The following is a 7,450-nucleotide window of genomic DNA, read 5'->3' as shown; positions in this document are numbered from 1 at the left end:
TAAACAAACAACTAAGCCCACAAACACAACGCCCAGGCCCAGGAAAGTGGAGGTGGGGGAGGGTCACGGGTGCAGCCCAGACTTGGAAGCGACAAACAAGATGACGAGGCCCAGAGGGAGGAAGCGCAGGATGACAAACAATACACGAGAGAACAAACAGATCGATCAGGAGGGCAATAGAGGGTGACGTCACATCTAGATGTGTCCTAAACAGACATCAAAAATTATACTGCAATAAAAGAAAATAAAAAAACAGATATTTGTTCAGGATTTTGAACCCTACATGAATCGAACACGCAACCTTCTGATCTGGAGTCAAACACGCTACCATTGCGCCAAGGATCCGATGTAATGTGTTGCTATAATTAACATTTTTAACACATAGTCTAGGATTTAAATTATAATACAAAAAGAAAAAAAGAATCGGATATTTGTTCGGGATTTTGAACCCTACGTGAATCGAACACGCAACCTTCTGATCTGGAGTCAGACGCGCTACCATTGCGCCAAGGATCCGATGTGCTATCTACTACAAACTTACGTATTTATCAGCAGGAGCGTCAGTCTGGGGGAGGACTCCATGGGCCCCCTTCGTGGCTCCAATCTGTCCTAATACGGCCCACTACAAGTAGGATATCATACTTTCGCTGGCATGGGCCATCATTTAGCGTACCGCTGCTGTTAGCACACAGCCCATGTACTTCGGCACCAGTAAAATGCGCTTACTGCTGGCCTCTGGCGGTTGGAGACATCCATCATGAATTGCAAAAGCTGCATGCGCAGCGCAGGCAGCACGCGGGCGGAAGATTCTATTCGGCGCTGCTGCGGCTGTCACCGTCAGCTGTACCTGCACGTTCCACGAGGTCGGTGCGGTGGCCGCCGGAGCCGCGAGGCCCCCACACCACATGCACACAGATGCTACTCTACTCTATTTGCTCATCACAGGGAGAAAAGACCAGAGCAGCAGCAGCAGGCGGCATCAATCAGCGGCCACTGCTGGATCCTGGAGCGGCGTACAGTTTGGCCACGTTTAACAGACAGGCACGCGAGAAGAGATGACCTGGAGTGCATGATACTCACTATTGATGCTCTCGCAAGGAGATGATCGATCTCGTGTCAGCGGAATGTTTTGGGGCAGGGGTTCTCTCGGTTCAGATGCGTGCGTGCGGAGCAAAGGATGTCCCAGGCCGAAGCGGGTGATGTTACTGCTGGTCAGCATGTCAATTCTTCGGTATGGCACCTGGGCCTCATTCGATTTGAAGGATTTCTATAGAAAAAACGTAGGAATAAGGATTTATAGAAAAATTTCCTATAGATGCATTTGGTTTGTAGGAAACGCATACAGAAATTTCATAGAAATACTATTCATTTCCTCCATTTTTGGAGGAATCTACACATCCAGTCAAAGCTCATTTTATACATAGAAACGAGGCAAGACAATTTCTTAGAATGGCAAGTGCCATTCTATCAAATTCTTATACTACTACTAATTCCTACATTTTGGTTTTCTCCAAACCGAATAAGGCCCTATACTCCAACGACGGGGATGTGATGACTCTCGTATGCAAAGTTCTTCTATTTGTTGAGAAACAAAATGTCCCATCATGGAACTTCCACGAGTCCGATATATGTCAATTGGTCTGAAAAGGGGACGGTACATATTGCTAACCTCTTAACAAACTAGCTTAGCACATACTCCAGTGTTGCATCACAAGAAGCTCGAATTGATCTCTCGCCGTCACGCGCAAGGAAGACTTGGAGTCTGTGATGAACTAGCTAGATACAATTACCTCGGTCCAGGTTTACTAGGTTCCCTTTTATTTCGGGCTAAACTTTGATCATAAATTCAACTAATAAAATGCAAACTATATGTCACAAAAATTACACTATGAGGAAGCTCTTCCAAATACAAACCCAACAATATTTTTTATTATATAATTTATATTTTGTTAGTTTTATAGATGGTCAAAATTTGACCCAGAATTCGAGGGGCTCAATAAACCCAGACTAGCTCATGCAGTCAATGAGTGTCATGTTTATGCATCGCAGATGATCCCCTCACCCGGATTTACAAGGCACAATTCACATGTATTATTAATTCAATTCTTTTAAAATTTAATTGAGTTAACACGAATAAATTATACAATAGAATATATACTTCGGTATAACTATCTAGAGTTATTGTTTATTTTTTTTCTCTTGATAAACTCACTCAAACTTTTTAAATTTGTCTTTCTTTTAAATGTGGTTCAACCATTTCACTATGGCTTTCTTCCAATTTCTTCCAGGGAATCCGGATCAAAACTTATAAACCTGACTAGGGGAAACAAACTCAACCCATAGTTAATTTAAGCTAGCAAATCTTGCTTTCCGTAGGTAGACATTATTGGGTCAAAAGGATTTTAATTTATGCTAGAACATTATGGATCTTAATTTATACTATCATTTTTTGTAGAAACCGCGCAGAGTGTGACCATAAAATAGTTCATTATATTGTTTTCCTACACTAAAATTTCTTAGGATTCAGTGCTGCTTCTGCAGGAGCTCTCGCTTGGTGCCAACAATCACAAGCCGATTTAGCGTATTTTTGTTGAGCAAGCTGCGGAATAGATTTGGAGAATTTTTGTTGATCAAGCTTTGGAATAAATTTGGAGTATTTTTGTTGATCAAGCATTAGTATATTTAATTTGTGGACCTCGTATCCAGACATCCAGTACTCTTCCGTCGGCACTGGCCGTCACGGTTCGGCCCTTCATGCTGCTCCTCATTTTGTGGAAGATTTGGGATGCTATAAACAAGAAAGCGTTCCAATTTAATTAAATAAGACACTATGAGGATGCACCGGTTTGTAGCGCGAATTCCTCTCTTCTCGCAATCTGTAACCCCCCCCCCCCCCCCACCCCCCCCCCCCCACCCCCAACACACACACACACACAACCATTTCAAAAAGAAAATCTAGAGGTCTCGAGGAGTCTACTCCCTCTACTTCTAGTGTGCACCTAAAGATGCTGCTAGTACAACTCAAAAGAAAAATGAAGTGCGGCATTTCGGTGCTTAGACTCATCTGCATCCGGTTAAGAATTACTTTCTTTTTGCAGAGTAGAAAATTTATTGCATGAGGTCCGCTTTAATTTTCAGATCATTTAGACATCTGAATAGTTTTCAGCAAAAAAGACAAATCAGGTCTGAACAATAAACATTTTTACAGGCTCCAAATTTGTCTTTTTTACCAAGAGCTACTCAAATGTTTAAATGATTTGAAAATTGAAGCGGATCTCATGCATCAATTTATCTACCATGAAAAAAATATTTTTTTAAAATTAATATTTGTTTTGATTTTTTTCCGCAAAAAAAAAAGTAGGATGGATGCAGATGAGCTGGACTCAAAAATGGATTATGGAGCAAAATGCTGCTAGTACTACACTCAATGTACTAGTACCCCGTGAAATTTAAAATCCGTCACCCTCTATCGTCTGGACTGCCGAAGCTGGCGGCCGTCGCACGGCGCGGAGTCAAACGCCGAACCGACATATGCATGCCCTCATAAACACACACAATCAAGTCCATCCACAAATAATCAATCCGTTAAGTACGCGCAGCTGATAAGCTAGCCATGCATGCACTGGCAGTTTAAGCGGTTGCGCCGTCGCATTCGGCCGAAGAAACAACGTCGCCACCGGCCGCTGCGCCGTCGACGTCCTGCCGTCGTGAGAGAGCAGGAAAAACGCGGTGGCTTCACCGTCAATCCTCACCCAATCTCTCCCTTTTCGGCTTTTCCCCGTGGATCGGGGATTCTCCCATTTTCCGTCCACTCAACAAAACACGCCGCATGGCAGGACAAAACTAACACCCGCAGAACTCAAAAGGATCGATCGAGCCGGTCTCGAGTTAAAAACTTGCACCGAAGGGCGTTGGCCACTGGCGCTTGCTTTCCGTAGATTAATCTGGAGCTGTCGTCAATAATTGGGTGATCATCCTGCACATGGGGGGTGGGAACGCCGGTTGCCAGGTCGGATTGCAGCTCCCGGGGGCTGCGTCGTCTTTTTACTCTGTGTGGTCCGAGTTGTCAAAAAAGAAAAAGAAAAACACACACTCTGTGTGGCCCGAGGCGCATAGTAGCCCGCTGATTAGGCAATCCCAGCAAGCATATGCATTGTTACATGTGTACATGTGCGTACGTCTAAGTTTTGTATGCAGTATTTGTAGTGTCTGTCTTTCTTTGTATGTACGTGTATTTTAGAAGACAAGATACTGATCGCACCCCTTATACATATATATATATAGTGTTACTATTCATCACCCAAGGTGCAGAATAAGTTATTCTTCACCCGAGGTAATCTTACGATCATTTCATAATTAAATTACATTTGGAATTCAAATAGTTACATTTCTATTGATTCACTACGTAAAATTTGACATAAGAAAATAAAAATATAGGTCATAAGACAAGAAAATTTGCAGTTTATGTGTATTTTAGACTATGTTTTTACGTTTGTAATTTTACATAGCATAAAATATTTTTTACGGCGAATATATATTTTCTTACGATCTCTTTTTGCGTCAGAAATAAGACAAAAACTTACGGAACGTAAAATTACAGTGCATTGATGGTAAAATAGAAAGGGGTGAAGAATAACTATTCCCCACCCAGTGTGACGAATAGCGCGACCCTATATATATGGTATCTGTCGCGTGTGTGTGCGCGCGCGCTTAATGCACGATTAATTATTATCGATGCACCAAATCATTCTCTACATGGTATCTGTCGCAAATTGATCCTCTCCCGCTTCTGCCTAACCCTAGCCGCCGCTGCCCCGCGCCGTGCATCCCCTCCCACGCCGCGCCCGTCCGCTCCCGCTAGCCGCTAGCTCGATCTCAGCCTCGCTAACCCGTCCGTGCGCCAGCCCGCCTCGCTCCCCCATCCCGCCTTGCTACCCGCGCCGTGCGCTAGCCCGCCGCTTCCCGCTACGCCGCTCGCCCCGATCCTGCACGCCCACTACGTCGCTTGCCTCGCCAGCTGCCAAGCCGCCCCGCGTACGCATCACCCGTCGTCCCGCCATCTTCGCTGCTAGTGTCGATCTTTGGCACGTCCGCCTCGGCCATCCCAACTCCACCGTTATGCGTCAGATTTTTCAAAGTTTTTCTTTCTCATGTAATAAGGTTGACGACCACTCTTGTGAGGCTTGCCGCCTTGGCAAGCACGTTCATCTTCCCTTTAGCGAGTCTACAAACATTTCCACTTTTTCGTTTCAGTTATTGCATAGTGATGTTTGGACGTCCCCAGTTGCGAGCAACACGGATTATTTATACTATTTGGTGATATTGGATAATTTCTCTCATTATGTGTGGACATTTCCTCTCCGTCGCAAGTTCGATGCTTTTGCCACATTCACAGCTTTTTATTCATATGTCACCACACAGTTCAGTCATCCTATTCTTGTCTTGCAAACTGACAACGGAAAGGAATTTGACAATGTCGCCGCCCGCAATCTTCTTGCGGCGCACGTCACCATCTTTCGCCTCACTTGCCCCTACACGCCACAGCAGAATGGTCGCGCCAAGTGCGTCATTCACACTCTTGATGTCTGTGTCCGCACGTTGCTCTTCCACTCCTACATGCCTCCTTGGTTCTGGCCGGACGCGCTCGCGACCGCCAGCCTCCTCATAAACATTCGCCCGTGTCGTCCACGTTGGAACTACACTCCTCACCAGCTCCTCTTCGGTGCGGTTCCATCTTATGATGGTCTTCGCATTTTCGGGTGTCTTTGTTATCCTAGCACCGCGTCCACTGCACCTCACAAACTCGCTCCCCGATCGCTTCCTTGCATCTTCCTTGGTTATCCTCCCAACACCAAAGGTTACCGGTGCTATGATCCAGTGTCCCACCGCGTTTTCACCTCGCGGCACGTGTACTTTGATGAGGTGGTGTTCCCGATTCAGCAGGTACCATCACCCTCGGCATCCCCCGCGGCGCGGTTCGCCCCTGCCTCCACCTCTGGCGAATCGCCCTGCCGTGCATCGGGCTTGGTGCCTGCCCGCGCTCCCGGCGGCGGCGGCCCCCGTCGTCGCGGCCCCCTCGGCCGTCCCCGCCGTCGCGGCCCATGGCGCCCCCTCGGCTGCCCCTGGCGCCGCGGCCCCACCGGCCGCCCCCAACGCCCCGGCCCCTTCGGTCGCTCTGGAGACCGGCTCAAGCTCATCATCGCCGGTCCCCCTCTTCGCTCCGCCGGCTGCCGCCACACCTCTCACCGGTGTGGTCACTCGGGCTCGGACTGGGACGTTTCGTCCTAGCACGCGCTACACCTTCAGCGAGTACACGTGTGCCGCGTCCACCTCGACCCCGTCCCCGCTCCCCACCTCTGTTCGCATAGCCCTTCGGGATCCGAACTGGCTTGCTGCCATGCGTGAGGAGTTCGACGCCCTGCGGCGCAACCGTACGTGGCAGCTTGTCTTGCGGCCTCCCCATGCCAACGTCATCACTGGCAAGTGGGTCTTCCGCCACAGGACTTGCCCCGACGGTTCCCTTGAGCGCTACAAGGCGCATTGGGTCGTCTGCGGCTTTCGCCAGCGCGCCGGCGTGGACTTCATCGACACCTTCGCCCCATTTGTCAAACTGGGCATGATTCGCGCTGTTCTCCAACTCGCTGTCTCTCGCGCCTGGCCCGTTCACTAGCTCGACGTGTCCAATGCTTTTCTGCATGACCACCTCAACGAGCAGGTGTCCTGTCAGCAGCCTACTGGTTTCGTCGACATCGATCATCCAGACCATGTGTGCTTGCTCTCCCGTTCTCTCTACGCGTTGAAGCAGGCGCCTCGGGTCTGGTACCAGCGGATCGCGGCCTTCCTTTAGTAGCAGGGGTTCCGGTCCACACGGTCCGATGTCTTCCTATTTGTTTATCACCAGGGCACCGCCACCGCGTACCTCCTCCTCTACGTCGACGACATCATCCTGACTGCGTCCTCGCCAGCGCTGCTTCAACAGATCACAGCTCGCCTCGGCACCGAGTTCACCCTCAAGGACTTGGGGGCTCTCCACTACTTCCTCGGCATCGAGGTTGTTCGTCGGGCCACTGGCTTCTTCCTGCATCAGCAGAAGTATGCCTACGAGCTTCTAGAGTGAGCCAGCATGCTTAACTGTAAGCCTGCTCCTACGCCGTTGACAAGAAGGCTAAGGTGTCTGTCGTCGAGGGTTCTCCAGCGTCTGACGCTCCCTTCTACCGCTCCATCGTCGGTGCTCTTCAGTACCTCACGCTGACGCGTCCGGACATTCAGTACGCTGTCCAGTAGGTGTGCCTTCACATGCATGCTCCTCGTGACACTCATTGGGCTCTGGTGAAATGTATTCTCCGATACATACGCGGCACCACAGCTATGGGTCTCACCCTGACGGCATCACCTGACACCAGCCTTGTCGCCTACTCTGACGCCGACTGAGCTGGGTGTCCCGACACTC

The 7,450-nt window shown here is 48.8% G+C and overlaps 1 non-coding gene across 1 annotated transcript; it reads right to left on the bottom strand.

Annotated features, from left to right (window-relative positions):
- Positions 1-444: 444 nt before the first annotated feature.
- Positions 445-516, bottom strand: TRNAW-CCA (transfer RNA tryptophan (anticodon CCA)). The gene has a single exon. It is a non-coding gene; the product is annotated as a tRNA-Trp (tRNA).
- Positions 517-7,450: the final 6,934 nt, after the last annotated feature.

The sequence above is a fragment of the Triticum urartu genome, chromosome 7A (assembly GCF_056163025.1).
Source record: "Triticum urartu cultivar PI428250 chromosome 7A, HENAU_Tu73, whole genome shotgun sequence".
Lineage (NCBI taxonomy): Eukaryota > Viridiplantae > Streptophyta > Magnoliopsida > Poales > Poaceae > Triticum > Triticum urartu.
The sequence above is the reverse complement of the archived record's forward strand: the minus strand, read 5'-3'. Positions and strand labels throughout refer to the sequence as shown.